This window comes from Cuculus canorus, chromosome 14, assembly GCF_017976375.1.
Source record: "Cuculus canorus isolate bCucCan1 chromosome 14, bCucCan1.pri, whole genome shotgun sequence".
In the NCBI taxonomy this organism is placed as follows: Eukaryota; Metazoa; Chordata; class Aves; order Cuculiformes; family Cuculidae; genus Cuculus; species Cuculus canorus.
Window position 1 is genome coordinate 13,641,092 of NC_071414.1, and position 16,427 is coordinate 13,657,518.

Here is a 16,427-nt window from a genome sequence, read left to right on the forward strand (position 1 = left end):
TGCACTGTGCATGACTCAGTGGAAAAAGGCAAGTCTGTGGAAGAAGCTTTGGGATAGGGAGGTCAGGGCTGAGATGAGATTAATCAAGTAGCAAGAGCTGCTCAGATATGGCTATTCTTGGCTATTTTATTAAGAAAGAGATTATCGCTTGTGGTTCCTCAAAATGAGCTTCGAGACAAACAGGCTGTAATGATGGGGCCTCTCTTTACTCAGCAGCTCTGCTTCGTTCAGTGCTTCTGGCACAGAGGTGGATTTATGTGAGGATGGATGTTCTGGGTCCAGAGAAGAAGGACATATTCCCGAGAGCCGCACTGGCACCCACTCACTGAAAAACTGCCTTTCCTGAGCTCTGTGCCCCACTTCTCTTGGCCGTTTCCCTGGCAGTAGTCCTGCTTGTGCCGGCTGAACAGGCAGATCTTCATCCTCCTGCCTGCTCGAGGCCAGACCTAGAAGTCCTGCTCATGAGAGCGTGGTCAGGCAGGGAGCAAGCTCACAGCATTGCGCCACCAGCATCCCGGATCATTGATGAAGACACACAGCCGATGCATTTATAAGTCTGCTCTTGGGTGGTCACAGCAAATATGGCCAACTCTTGGCAAAAAAAAACCCCAAATTAGTTCCATATGATATTTCTGTAGCTACAACAAATAAAATCCATAGTTTGAAGCTGAAGTAAGTTGTGTCTGTTTGTCTCTGGTACTTAAAACTTTATGGAAATGGTAGCAGAATTTTAGTCCAGGTCAGGAAAAATATCTGTTCTGAAAGTGACTAGTTTTCTTGTCTTTATTTCTGAAAGTCATTCGCTGCATTTTATTTTGTCAGCTTTCTCTCTCTTGAAAGCTCAATACCACCCACAGCATTGGGTACTGCTGAGCTCTGGCACTCAGTCAAATCCTCTTGCCTCCAGGGAGATGGAAACTAATCAATGAGCAATATTAAACAATATGAAAGTTGCAATGATTTAACATTTGCCACAAAGGTCAGAGTCCCTCAGCAGCTTCACAATAACGCTGAGCTGAAGGTGGCACAGGGAGATGACATATCTCAGAGGTAAACTCTCATTCTTTTGTTTTCTGCAGGAGATGTTTTCTTACATGCTGGAAAAGATCCTGCTGCTAGAGATGTCTCGGGCTGGCTGGGCTTCTAGGCTTGTGCAAGACCGAGCATAGCTTTCCTGCTCATGGGGAGCCTACATTATCTCAGCCCTAGACTTGCAGGTGTGCGTTCACAAAGGCACAGGGTTCCACTGCAGCACTTTCCTGCTTAGGTGCCTTTGCCTAGTTGGAGAGTCTCCAGTTTTGCCAGGAATGAGGTGATGCATTCTGGTGTCCCCTGGACGCTCAGCGAAGATTTTTGAGATCCTTCAATTGAACAGTGTAACTCACCTGCGCAACAGCCCACTGACTCCAGCTGCCTGAGGCTGGGGGTTTCACTGGATCCCTGATAGGAGATTTTTACACAGATTCAGCCCTGGGTTCAGGTCTTGATTTAGCACCTTACCTCCCTTTCTAAAGATAAGTAGTGTCGGGGTCCAAGGAGGGCACTCGTGACTCACTGTTCAAGGGAAGATGCAGGATGCAGCCCGTGGGAGCAGGTGTAACCTATTGACCATAGAAAAATAAAAGATATCTAAAACCTGAAGTATACCCACATCTCCATTCTTTTCCTCCGTACGAGTCCTCCTCTTATTCCTGCGGTAGCAACAAGAATTTTAAATAATCCCCAGGTAGAGATTAAACTTCTGGTTCAGCACTTATTTTTTCTTAGCAATCTTAATAAGTTACTTCTCACTGAGTTCTGCACTTCTGCCTCTGTATAAGAAGGATGATGACAGTTAAATTTAATTTCTACAGCTATTAGTAAGAAGTGGCCAATAATGCTTAAGCACCGGTGTCAACTGAGAGACTTTCCTAAGTGAGTCCAGTAATCAGTCGATCCATGTTTCCATTCTAACAGCAAATCTGTTTAAAATCTAACTCTCTTATTTCAAGCAGCACTGACAGGGCTGAAAAGATGCAGACAGAACAGTTCAATCCAGCCAGCCTGCTGAAGGCTCTTTTGTATTTAGGTTCGAACAAGTATTTGTAAAAAAATTCCACAGCAATTAGCATCAGTGAGTGAAAGAGAGGAGTGGAAAGGACCTTGAACGATGCCAAGCTGCAGCAAGGCAGAGCCCACTAGATGGAAACCCAAGTAGCCAGGATGTTCTGGAGATTGCTGTGAGCCTTGCATTTTGCATTCCAATTATTTTTCTCAAGTGCGTAGTTAACTGACAGTAGTTGGTCCCCATCGAGTTTCTTGACAAGCAATTTATTGTTGGAAAGGATGAAAATCAGCAGGTGTTAATTCCATCACAACGCCCCTCCTTTCCCATCCCAAATCCTCCCATCTTCTTCATTTGCTCCTCTTAATAAGATTTTGTATATTGCTGCTGCACCTGGTTGCACGCCACGGTTATGGATTTAATGTCCAAAGTTAAATGTAAACAGGATTAAAAAAACCTCTTAGTAATTATAAAACACTTGAAAGAATTCTCCCTCCCCCACTTTGTTTGAAGACTCTTCGCTCTGCCTTCATTCTGTCTTGCACATCCAGCTATTGCAGTGGTTTCTCGGGAATAGTTTAACTCATTCCAGGCTTTTCAGCCAAACAGGACCATTAATTTCTAAGATAAAAGCAGCAAGAGAAAATGGCAAGTGTTTGCCTTGATTCAGTGGGAACGGGAGAAAGAGTGAAAGCAGATTTCATTAGTCTAAATTAAAAAATGGCAATTGAAGTTTGATCTCCTTAGGACCAAGGACAAAAATATCCTTTAAAATTCTGTGACTTCAGAAAAAGACAAAACCGCATTCGAAAGTGCTTTTATCTGAACACAATTTGGCTGGAAACTCGCGCTCCTCAGTGAAGTACTTCTGTGCTATTGTAATCTGGGATATTTTTATTTTGAGGGCTTTCAGGATCAATAACAATGTTTAATTGTCCATCTCATTTGGAGCTACATCAGTTTTGCTGGATGAAAGCATCATTCCTATGGGATTAGAGTTTAAAGTATACGTTAGGTTGGCTTTGGGGGTTAAAGGCAGTTTCCTTGGTTTGCTCAGATCCTCCTTAGTACAGCCGAACAACAGCTACTGGCATATTATGCATTCGTGGAAACATCTGTCACCACACCGTCACAGCCTGTGAGGTAACTCAAGTTGTTTGACCCACTGACCTCCCTGGGGAATGGTTGTTTCTGAACACAGCTCACTTTCATCTTCAGTTGCGCAGTCAGGAATATCTTGCTGTCAGGGAAAAGATTTAGAAACGTCACAATTAGGTGGAATTTGGGGACATTAAGGGGAAAACAGATCTATCTTTAGGCTGGGCAAGTTAACAGGGATGCTGCTTAGTAAACACGGGAATTTCATCTTCAAAATAGGCTTTAGCCAAAGGGTGATTCCCTGCGCCTGTTCACACGAGCCGAAGGGCCCTGCAGAGCCTGCCCAGCACTCCTGCTGTGCGCGGGGCACTGGCATTTGGGTAGTTGTATTTCAAAGCCTTCTAAAACAAGCAGAAAGAGCTTCAAGCTCGCTTGAAGAATATAGGGAACTGACAGGAAGTCAAATTGACTGGTTTGAGGAGCAGCTTGGCTCAGAGGATCTCGGTGGCTGCTGCGGACCAGCTCTGCGGGTAGTGGGTGCAGCATCCCTATGGGGTGCTTTGGCCACAGCTCCCCCCCAGCCACTGGCTCGCTCACCGCAGCGTGTGGCCACTGGCCACCACGGCAGAGTCATGGGCTGGAAAGCGAGGAGCTGGCTTAGCCTAAGCAGCAGCCGCTGAAAGGCACAGCGTAGTGACATCGTCGTTTCGTTTTCTAATTTGTCTGAAATCTCAGCGGGCTGACACCTTCTAATTTGCTGTTTGTTGCCGCTCTCCTAGAAGTCCAGCTGACTGCTCGGTGGGTGCCAGCAGATCAATCTTGCAGAAACAGACTTATTTTTCTTCTGGTCTTTGAAGAGTTTAGTTTTCCAAACATCTGCGTTTACCTGCTGAGCTGAGTGAGATTGCTCTCGTCCATGCTGCTCTTGTGTGCTGCCAGGCACACCCTCAGCCTAAGGCAAAGCTGGAAGAGAAGGACTTGAATCTGGCCCAACAACTGGATTTTGGTAGTGCTGGTGTAAGAGTCGCAAGGGGGAAGCACATGGAAAAAAAAGTTGATAGAGCTATTTTCAATGTCAGTAGCTTTATAGTTGTACTAAATTGAGTTTGGCTGGCCAAGATGTGACGGGAGAGGGCTGCAGAGTGGGCTTGTACCAAGCAGATATGGAAGGACACATTGAAGCCCAACACTGCAGAGGTGGGGCTATCCCACCTCTCACTCTAGAAGACCTTTTGGGACCTCCAAATATAAAGACCTGCAAAATCCACCTTCCTGGGCATATTTGTATGTTGCAGTCTGTGCACATCTTGTGAAAGGAATCCATCTGCCGTATTCCGGCTCCACCAGTGTCCCTCTCAGTGAATGCAAACACACGTTGCCATCCCCCTGTCCCTTGCTCAGGCTTCACTCTGGACTGTTGGATCACCTGTATCACCCTACTGTGTCCCTGGGGAGTGAGAGCTGCTCTAGCTCTATGTGTTCGTGATGTTTGCTGACACCTCTGTCTGGCACAGGATGGATTTGGCATTCAGGCTGTTGTTTGGCCTTCGTGGGATCATCTTTCAAAAGGAAGCAGTGTTCTGCTGCCGCCCAGCACCCTGACAGAAGGGGGCTCAGCTGCTGAATGGGGTAGTGGGAAGCAGGCAGTGAGCAGTCCCCTTTTCTCAAGGTCCACACCAGCCTGAGCTTTGCTTCTTTTATCTTAAGAAGGATTAGGGAAGAAATATCCTAGAAGCCCAAGAAATAATTCTCATGAAGGAAGAGCCCTTAATTCAGTACTTTTTTTAAAAACCAAGTCATTATTTCCTTAACACCAGAATTTGTTGAAAGCACTCCAAGTTCTGTTTTGTCAGTACCACTGAACAAAATAATCGTGCAATTAGTAATGCATCTCACACTTTGTGAAATGCAAGATTTTTTACTTTCAACAAGTACAAAATGTAACATTTTGCTTTTCCATGATGGGAAAGCACTGGCCATTCCTCCCCCCTCCTCCCTATTTTAAGTGCACTGTGGTATGTAATTAATAAAGATAATGATAAATATTCTCCTCAAAGCAGAGGGAGAAAGGAGATGTGAATAGCACAGACACAATGTGGATAGCTAGGGATTGCCAGAGCAGCCAGTAACTTCCAAATATTAATTATAGCTCTATGAGGAGGAGTTGTATCCTCTCCAGCCCTTCCCAACACATCACTCTCAGGCACTGTGGAAGAAGGACTATTTGCCCAGGGTTGACTGGCAGATCTGTGGCCAAGCAAGGATGGGAGCTCAGCTGTTGCTAGCACAAGGCGTGTGCATGCAGCTGTTAATTCAGCAACTGGAGTGATGTAGCTCCAGCATCTCCATGCTCAGTGTTCACAAGAGACAAGCCTATGCATGTTAACAAATGTCCCTTTGGTGCTGGTCTGGTCCATGGGAAAGGCTCTGTTGTAATCTGCCTCACCTGTATTTGGTGACACAAACAAGGCTGTTGCTGGGGCAATAGCGTCCTCCTGCCCTGCCAGCTATTGTTGGATAAAGAGCTTTCTTTTTCTCTTCAGCTTATGACATTCTGAGCCTGCTGATGTGATGGGAATTGCTACCAAACCTTTGCGCTTTTTAACAAAGACTCTCCCCTGAGCTGTGTTTTTCCCTCCTGGAGTTTGACTGGGAGAGGAGTTGCCAGGGACAGTGCAGCGTGGAGTAACCAGATGTGGGGGATGCAGGAGCATTGCCCAGCAGAGCTCCGCCGCAATGGGAACACTGTCACTGCTGCCCAAACATGGCAGAATAATCAGGTTTTAGTGTGGACTGGAGCAGTGCGGGGATCAGGAGCACTATGAGCAACAGTGGGCAGGAGGAAGTGGCAAAACAAGATTACTTAATTCAATTGTTTTGCATACCAAAACATACCCAGTCCAGATGTGAGGAGGGCAGTGGGCATTTCATTCTGGATCTTATTCTCCGTCTTACGAGTTCCCAGGATGCGTCTGGAGCCCTTCTCTCCCTGGCAGCTCGGCCGGCTGTTTCCATAGCATGCTGGCGGTGTTTCGGAGGCAGAGCAGGGAGGGCAGCCTGGCATGGATGTTAGCAGGAGCTTTTTGGTGCATGCTAACAGCCGGTGCCTGGCAGAAAATGGAATCAGCAGGGGTGGGCAAGCGGGAGATGAGAGTGGCTTATCACTCCTCTGCAGAAAGGGAGTCTCACAGAGATGGTGGCTGCTAAATAAATAAATAAGGCAAACATGAAACACCTTGACTTCCCGCGGTCCCTGGCCTGTGTGCCTGCCCGGGGCTCCCAGCCATATTTCCCCCCCAGCAGCTGATTAGCAGAGTGGCTGCTCTGACGCGGGATGCTGCAGGCAGCCGGCAGCAGCTGGGGGTGTTGAGATTGCTTTTTGCCTAAAACTAAATTGCCTTCGAAATTAAATGCTGCTGTAGTCACTGAAGAACTGAAGTCCTGGAGGCCAGAGCGGAGCCTGTTGTTGTGATAAAAGGCTCCAAAATTATTTTCCCTGATAAGGAAAGTCTTGTGCCAAGGGAGGGCTGGAGGACAGGAGACCGGAGGTGCTTGGACCACTCTGGATGTGAAGCCAAGGGCAATGACAGCGCAAGGCGGTGCTGAGCATTCCCTCATGCCTGCTAACGTGGACTGACAAGTAACTGCTGAAATTGCAAAGCCTGAACAAAACCTCTCCCCTAAATGGTCTTTTTTTGGCATAGAAAGGGCCCAAGCCACCCAGCAACAGCCACCAACCAAGCAGGGACCCTGCTGGCCTGTCCTCCTTGGGTGAGCCGCCGCTGCAGGGCAGAGTTTGCTGGGGAGCACTGGTGATGGGGGTCACAAATGGGGGTGCGAGGGGCTCTGGTTAGATGGAGCGGGCAGAGTGTATTTGTGCTGCCTTACACGGACTCCTCTCCTGGGGTTTGTCCCCGGGGCAGAGCTGGTGGTCAGGATATGATGTCAGACTGGTTTGCATAAGCTTTGGGTGAGTCTGTGCTGCAGGGCAGCCGTGTTCTCCTCTTTTCGTAAGGGCTCAAGGATCCTGCTGGAGAAATATACTCTCTCACCCTCTTCATAAACATACACGGACAGTGCTTTGCTTCTACAAGCACGTAGATTGGGGCTGGTGTCAGCAAAAATGGTCTGTCCTCTTTGACCTCAGCTTCAACAAAGGCCAACTGAATAAAAGGAGTGTCTTCCCTAAAGACCAAGAAGCACAAATATTACTTGAACCTTAGGGATAAACCAGAGTCCTAAACAAGAGTGGACCCTAGGTGGCAGGAAGAGAACTAGAGATTTAGTAGGAAACACCAGGGAGAGACCCTGCCAGTTGCCTCTGTGCCCATCACATCAGGGAACAGCCAGGAGAGTTCTCCTTTTGACATAGAAGCACAGACTACCTCAATGAGATCAGGTGTCCAGGCAGGTAAACATGTAACAGGAAAGACAGGGATGGAAAAAGCAGCCACATGAACTGTATAAAGACTGAAGGAGAAGTCTGGGGGCTCCAAGAAGGCTGGACGAAAAGCTGTTGATACAAAAGTCTTCCTGTAGCATTTCTGTGCTCCATGGATCCAAACTGAGACAGTGATGCTTCATCATGTGGCTGCCAAGCATTGGGCATAATTGGGTATAATTTTGGGTTCAGCCAGGCCAGAGCAAGTTCCTCATGTCCTTCCACCTGCTACACTGTCTATTTTCAGCCTGCAGCTCACTTCACCTGGCTTTTGTGCTGGGCAAAAGTCAAGCTGTATCACACAATCTCCTGTCTTTGTCTTGCCTTCTACCAGACTTTTGTTGGCTTCACAGATTGTGTTTCAGGCTTGATGTGAAGCTTCACTGCAATCCAATCAGACTGATAGTCCCTGGTTGGCTATTCCTTTCCTGGAAAAGCCACTTCCAGTGGTGTTATCACATCAGCAGACTCAGAGGAGAAACCCTATGATGCATCTGAGAATTTTCATGCTAATGAGTTCCAGTCCATCATCAGTACCTCACTGCTTGCATTTCACCTGCCTGTGCTCAAAGTCAGTGATTTCTTTTGTAATATCTCCTTCATTAACCACCTCTGGTTAATTAACCGCCATTCTGGAAGGACCAGATAATAAGAGTGGAACAGAAAAGATAAAAGAAAGGTTTTTTAGCCCAGGGTTAAAAGATATCAGGTCTAAATCATAAAGAAACAGACATTTTGTGCCCTTCTTCCAAGAGGTTTGTGCTACTTTATGCACTTCTAAGATGAGCCATAAGGGAATGGGAATGATTGTCACGATCTCTACTATACAACCAACCAGGAATAACAGGTGATTGAGAGCTTAGAAAACCCGCTCAAGATTTCAGAAGGAGCTAGAATGACCAAGCTGTCTTGAGAGGGCCCTTTTGAGAGGGCCCATCTAATTACAGGAAAGCTGAGCGTCTTGTTAATATATCCATAAAATCCCCAAACCTTTTCTCCAGAAAGACAAGACTAGGAATAATTTTCTCTCAAGTGGTTGTTATCAATAGGTGGCGAGTAGGAGGAATTTATCCTGATGATACACTTATCTTTAGGATGCTTTCCCAGAAGGTCTACAGAGGAGCAACCAGCCTAGTCCGTGGCCTTCATTGATACCCACCTGCTTGCTCTTCTCGAGAACACTTTGCAGTTTGACATTATCAGCAACAATGAAAATCATTGCAGAACCATACTTGGAGGGCAAACAGCATTCTCTGGGTGTCTCTGAGTAATGATGCATGCCCAGTGCTGCCTGGTTGGACCCACCTCCATTCCACCTCTGTTGCCATACTCTTACCTCCAGAGTGATCTGTCTCCTAGTGATGCTCATTCTCTCCTTGGTTTCTAGAAGGAGGGTGAAAAATGGAGGGTTATCTTTTGTCTTTCAGTCTCTAAGTCTTGAGGTTCCTATTAATTTCCTTCCCTGTGTCTTCTCCTACCCCTACATACCACCATCTTTTGATGAGCTGCACTTATTAAAAACTGAAGGAGATCTGCCACATGTCACTTTCAAAGGTCTGGGGCCAGGAAGCTTTAATTGCTATTTTTTTTTTCCACAGAAGGTGTTAACATTTTTTAAAGTCAATTTCTCTGACTCCCCTTTAATAAGATGATGACTGTATGTACGAGAACTTTAATTTCAATTGGTGGGAAGCTCACAGAAGAGGTTTAAGTAATTGGACCAAGAAAGAGAAAAACCAAAACCTAAACCTGTTCTAGATCTCATGTCTTAAGGATGTACTTTGCAACTTAAAAGTCAGAAACTGGGATCATTCTTCAAAGAGTACAGCATGGCCAGCAATATTCTAAAGGGCTTCCCTTGAAAAACAGAGTGTGCGGTGAGCTTTTGGGGTCGTTTGATTTTTCAAGACACTTTTGATATTTCAGCCACTGTTTCTCCAGGAGCGTGGCTACTCCTGTGGCAACAAAGATGAGATGAACGACTGCTTGGCGTTCATTTGGCACCTGAGGAAATGCATTAAGTGCAACTGCTCATGCTCTGTCTTACCCAGGAGTGAACTACTCATCCTGTACTCATCCAGCAGCCCCTGCCAGCATGGAGATGCTTGAGGGACTGAGCAGCAGAGCTAAACCCCATGATCATCAGCCCCTGCAGCATGAGCCAGTGCCCCCTGGGCACACACAGCCCTACTGACAGTGCACAACCAGCTGGAAGTAGGACCATACAAGTACAGGCGAAAAGAAATGCCGTTCTGAATCAGAACACCCTGAAAGCATTGAAACCATCAACAACCACAAAAAGCCTGAACTTCTTTCCTTGGTCACCCTGGCTGCCATCCTCCCTCAGTTTCTTTCCCCCCCCTCCTTTCTTTCACTTGGTGCTACCTTCACACTGGATTTTGTTGCCCTACTTTAGTCCAGTCTTCTCCTAGAGATAAGACAAACGCTGTTTTCAATTAACAAGACTTGATTGCTGAAAGGAGGTAGTTCGTTTAGAGCCAGCAAATTAATTGAAACCTAAATGTACATAGTCAGTGTATTGCTGGGAGAGCAATTATCCCCCTCATTTGGCCCTTGCCACGCAAGGCAGCAGGCAGCGTCTGTGGTGCCGCATCTGGGCTGTGCACCACTATGTGAGCAGAAGACGCTTGCGCTGCTGTTATCATCTCCGAAGTTCCTCTCTCAGCTGCTTTTAGCCCACTTTTATCACGCAAGAAAAAACTTTCCATGGTGGTAACTGCAAATTAGAATAAGAGGATGTGTCCTGGGAGTGTAGCACCAAGGGGACCCAAGGCTCGTTTCAAAACAAGTAGTTAGACACGGTGAGATCTTCTTCCTCACTTCTCTCCTCCTTAGGAGGCTTTTGCTGACAATGAACACAGGATCAGCGCAATGTTCACAGGCTATCTGGATCCTCTGCCCTTTGCAGCACTGACCAGTACAACTGTTTGTAAACACATGGTGGTATCTGGGACCTCGGAGATTCATTTTTCCTTAAAATATGTTTACACAAGACAAAGAGCAGAGGGAAGGAGGCAAAGCAATCAGCTAGTGAAAGAAATATCCCATCATAAGAAAGGTCTCCCATGGCTTTTAAGGCCCAAGTATTTTTGGCCCTGCTGCTGCACAGTAGTTGCTGACTATGTGGAGCCAGTGCACGGCTAGGTCCCTTGCACCTAGTGGGACACATCTCTCTGTTCTTATAGTGTTACAGGAACAAAAAACTTCAGGATGTTTTCTCTCTTAAAGTGGGTCAAATGGGAAAACCTCAAAAGTTATCCAAGCACTGACCCGAGCCATGGAGGAGCACCAAGGTCTCTGAGTACTTCCACAGCAACCTGCACTTTGGGCATCTCCCCTCCTTCAGCACTAGCGACAAAGAGCTTCATGACCACGATGAAGGATTTATTTAGGATGTGTGGCACCTGGACTCTGGGTAAGCTGGATCTGAGCGGTGAGAAGACACCAGCTCACTCCACAGGGTCATTCCTGGCCTCACTGCTGGCATCCCACAGCTCTTCAGAAACATCCTGCTAAAAACCTGCTGCTCCACAATTTACGTATCAGGGCACTGTAGGAAACAATCCGCTCTAACACTCAATCCACCTAGTAGAGGTAAAAAGCGGTAATTACAAGGCAGTTTCTATCGGAGAGATGACAAACCCGCCAAACAAAATCATATTTTCCCTGCTGCACCTCACTGCCTCCGAGCCAACTGGCACAAAGACGCTGCTTTTGTATTCCTGTACTAATGATGCTTTTAAGCCTTCCTTCCCTGCTTCCCTGCCAAGCGTAGGAGGAGCCCCACGTGTTGGCTCGCTAGTAATTCTGAGGCGGGCTCCTCTCAGTCCAGCGCCTCTCAGAGCCAGCAAACCAGGTGCTCATACAAATTTTCTCTCACCTTCGAGAGATGCTGACAACGGGGGCTGGGGCGATGCCCCAGTTACATATCTGGCATCTCCTAAGGGAGCCAGCATGTTTGCAGGAAGCAGCCGAAGCTCATTAAATCAGAAAAGTAACACCTACGGAGTGTCATGGGCTTTCCACTCCCTCCAGGCGCGCTCAGCGCTCACAGCCTTGCTGCACCTTGCAAACGGGCTGGCTGGGGAATGCGCTCTATCACAGCTCGTTACAAGATATTCGTTATGCATCAGCGTCTGTTTTATCATAGCCCCCTTTCTCATTTTCTCCTGTCTACCAGCTCGCTGTGTCCTTGGCCCCTTCTCCATCTTCTTTTCCTGCCTGATTAAATGTCAGGACAGATTTCCCAGGTGGGTTGAAAAACTTTGTGGAGAGACAATTTGGGGCTAGCTATGCCAGGGAGATGGTAGCCCAGTAACCTCACAAGTAGCATTACGAACCCCTGGGACACCACAGAGAAGGCATTTGGTAGGTAAGAGGCTGTTAGGTAACAGTGGCCACCACAGTGCCGGTAGGCAGGAATGTAAATGAAGCTGGAGAGGACTGCCTGCACCATGGAATGTCCAATTATTCCAGTTTCAGATCAGTTTTCTCAATGGTGACTGGCCAGGAATTTGCCTAATATTTTTTATATCTCCAAATACTTCTCCCAGCCGAAACTCTCTTTCTGTGACCTTTGAATACGTTTGCTTTTTATTCCTTTCCTTTTTTTTAATGGCTGTAGCATTTGTCCAGTTGGTGGCAAATATCCATGGAACAATGAGCAAACATCTTCAGATCACCTGCTCTTCCCAGCACAAGGTAGTCTTGCAGTTAGTCCCTCAGTTATGACGTTGAACCACTGCCTTTCATCCTGTCTTTCTGTACCCCATACCTGAAGCTCTTCAATTATTCATGTGAATTAACAGGGGCTGCAAGACAAAGCCTTCACAGAAACTCTATCTGTACCTGTCCTTCTACTCAGTTATGCTTTGCAGTACAACTCATTATCTTCTCTTTAGATGTCTGACTTTGACAACTCTTCTTTTATAGTCTTCGTTTTAGCTAATGAGCTCCCCCACAAAATCAAATGTTTTTGTGACTCTCGTTTACATTAAACCTACCACACCTCCCTCAGTTAGAAACACAAGCATCTTCAGGAGAAAAACAGACAAACAAAACAAATCACGGTAGCCTGTTGTGATCTAGAAAAAGCACACAAGGCTTTTTCTGTTATTTGCAGGCTGCTGTCATGAGTTTAGTTCCTCCTCTACAGTCTGGAGGCAGGCTATTTGCTCTCCCTGGTACACGGCATTACCTGACACACTACAGCTACAAAATAGTATTTGTTGGCCTGGAAAGTAGTTGGTTTCTCTCGGCTGAGGACATGCATTTCTGAGTTTTGTCTCTGCTCGGTGTATAGAAACTCTCCTTTGCTCTTCCCCTGATTCCCTTCCCTGTTGATGTCCCTCCTCTCCACTCCCTCCTTTGCACCAGTCTGCTGTGAAGCCCCAGGCACATTATTCAGCAGTTTCCAGGATCTCTCTTGAGCCTTTTTAATCTACCTCCCATTATCCCTGCACAGCAGCCTCCTGTCTCTGTCAACAGCTGAAGAAGTTCTTGCGATTGAAGGGATTAGCCACCAGTCCCACAGCCCAGGATAAGGAAGCTTTCCTCCCCACAAGCCTGTTTTGAGGCCAGCACAGCAGCCAGGAGGAGGAAGGCATTGTCAGATTTTCCCCTCCTACCTGTAGTAGCAAAACCGAGTGCCTTTTCTCCCATCTCCTCCATAGGTCCAAGAGAGGATGCAGGCAGTGATTGAACACAAGAGAGTGAACTGCCATGACTCTTGCCCTAACTCATCTGTCCCAGCAAAACCCTCCCTGCCTTCCCAGCAGCCTTTATAGCTCCTGGTAATCTCCCAGTTCCATTCATTCTAGCCTGGTTTTGCAGCTGATAGCTGGGTGTTAACCCTTTCTTCACTAACCTGCAGACGCAGGCCTTTACACTCCACCACTAAACACACACACGTGGTCCTCTGTGTGGCATCAGGCGGAACACCAGGGATGAAAACTCTGTCCTGGAGAGCCAACCTTGTGGCCCATGGAAGGAGGTAGTGCTGTTGTTGTGAACTCCTGGCTAGGATCTAACAGGCTGAACTCACAGCGTTTACTACAAAGGCACAAATCTGGGCTTTGCTTTTCTAAGACTGAAAATATCTTTCTGAATTAACAGTTTAGAGTCTTCAAGAAACACAGCAGAAAGAGGAGGCTGAAGTGGAGCTTCTCTTTGCCTTATTAAATCAAAGCTGAGGTTATTCCCATCCTCCCTGACTTGGCACAAAAACAAGGCATCACAAGATACTTCCGAAAAAGCACAAGGGTTTGCAGCATGGGCATATCCATGTGTTTCTGGAAATACTGAGCTCTGGGCTCCACGGAAAAGTGAAGAGGGTCTTGGTGGAGTGACTGCTGATTGTAGAAGAGAAGAGCTCTCTGGGAGCCAGGAGACTAGGCAGTGACCTGTCTCTCTGCCGAGACTCCTTGGGTAGCCCCAGTCCCATGGGAATCTTTCTGTGCCTCAGTTTCCCCTTTTCAGAAAGGGACTTCACAACTCTTTCTGTGCTCATTAACGTAAAAGAGGATCCGTGAGTCACTGGGGCAGTGTTAAGGCTGTTTTAATGCTTTTTGGATAATCTGCTAAAAAGATGGCACATGGTCTGTGAGGAGTGGGTAGATTTCTCTTACCTCAGAGCAGAACCATATCTACACATGAAGCCTAAGAGCCGATCACACTATGGTCATGTCGATGCGCCAGGACCCTGTCAATATATATTGCAGCATAGATGGAGATATTTGATGTCATGCTGAATTCTGCTTAGAGCCTAAAATTTACTTATGAGTCCCTGGGAATAGATGGCTTGTGGTTGCCAGGGTTGCAGCCATAACCTATCCTCCACCAGGGATGCCTCTTTGGCATGGGGCAAACTGGCCACTGAGGGGTTAATTTATATTTTCCTTTGAACACTCAATGGATGCAGTTCTTATAGTTTAGCTGTTTTCCCTTGGAAATTAAAATTAACAGCCCAGGGGTTGCCCTTTCATCTTGGCGTATGGATTACCACACTAAAGGGAATTGGAAGTGAGGATATAAAGGTCCTGACATTTCTTTCTCCAAAGGGCTGCTCTTTGTGGTCATCTTTGATTTTTTTGGGGGTGTGATGCTTTATCGTCAAATGACACACAGATGCACTCGTGTACAAACACACACACACAGCGCTCACTTTGAAGATATCAATTGTTGCCCATTTTAAAAGATCAATGCTTTCTCTAAAAGGCCTCGTGAGCTTAGATTGTTTCTAAACATCTCCCCATATATCCTCCAGCCCAAAAGTATATCAACAGCTAACAGACAATTCTCTTCCTTAGAGGAAGAAAGTTTTCCCAAATCTTTACGATGTCATTTCCCACTTCTCAGCTGAACCAAGACTCTGGCTTATGATGATGGCTATTGGCAAACAGACACACTTCAACACGCTAATGGGAAAGAAAATCACAACAGCCGTAACCCGGTCTTTCCCTGTGTTTATTAGATTGAAATTAGAAATGCTGATGATGTTTATCAGTTAAAAACCCTGAAAAACAGATAACGTGGAGACCACCAATGAGGCAAGCAAACAGTCACGGTGTCCTCCAGTCCCCTTTGTGAGACCCTGTGGGCACAATGGTGCTGGTGTCCCACAGCATCACAAAATGGAAGGCAGAAGGGGGCCTTGGGCTACTGACCCCATCCTGTCACCTCCTGGATCACACCTCATGGCCTGGTCACATCTGTCAATCCTTGCCTCCATGAGCAGGGCAGAGATGCGATGGAAGTGGCAAGGATGAAAATGAAATATGGATAAAATGGGCTAACTGATACGGATTTTCTCTCTTTTGAAAAAAAAAAATATCTCAGTTATTCTCTAACCAGTAATTGTGGTCCATTTGGAGCTGGCCTTTGGCTGTGAGAAGTACCTTCAGAAAGGCTTTATTCCTGCCCATCTGCCCTGGACGTGGGGTTGTGCCTCCATGCTGTGGCATCCCAATCGTAGCCCTTACCCAGCTCCATGGAGGAAAGGCAGCAAGAGCCATTATATTTTAATAGCAATAGTATTCAGCACATAAACAGGTGTTAGAGGGCTCAGTTGAGCCGTTAAGTGTGTCTCCTGCTCATGATGAGTGCCTGCGAGAGGGGGGCTCCCAGATTCCCTCCTGAACCGCAGTTGCTCCTCACTCACAAGTGCTAGACGTGCCCTATGGTCCCCTTTCCAGACTGCTCTGTCTCCAGGCTGGAGGGGAGATCAGCTGAAATCACACTCGAATGGGACTGGGACCTCAGCTTTGCACAGAACCTCTGCACATCCAGCACTGAGCTGAGTCACAGCCTGTGGGGCAGTGGGTGTGAATAACTTGTGTTAGGCAAAGGCTCATGGTGAACACACCCCTCTCAGTAGCAAGGCAGTGAGCATATGGATCCATGGGCTCTGTGGTTTAGCAGCAGGCCAGTGAGGTGCATCACCTCTGAGACTGCCCCCAGGAGCTGGGAAATGCCCTACTAAGACAGTGGTCACTGCTGAGGGGCTGGGCTGAGAGATGCTGCTGAATCGCTCCGTGGGGCAAGCACATGGCTACAGGATCTCCCCCGTATCCTAGCTGAGAAAACCCAAGCCACCGCAACCTGATTACTTGGGGGACACAGGTGTTGACAGATTTGTTATCTCTGCTGTGGTGATGCTGCTTAGCAGTGTGAGGGGTTGCTGGCACCTGTTATCCTGCAGCCCTGCTGTGGGATGAAGATGGGGTGGCAACCCACAGCTGCACAGCTTGGGGCTTAGCTGAAGCCCACAGGTGATAGTGGTTTCCCTCGAACGTAGTGGTTTTGCAGAGCGATGCAGTGGTTTGT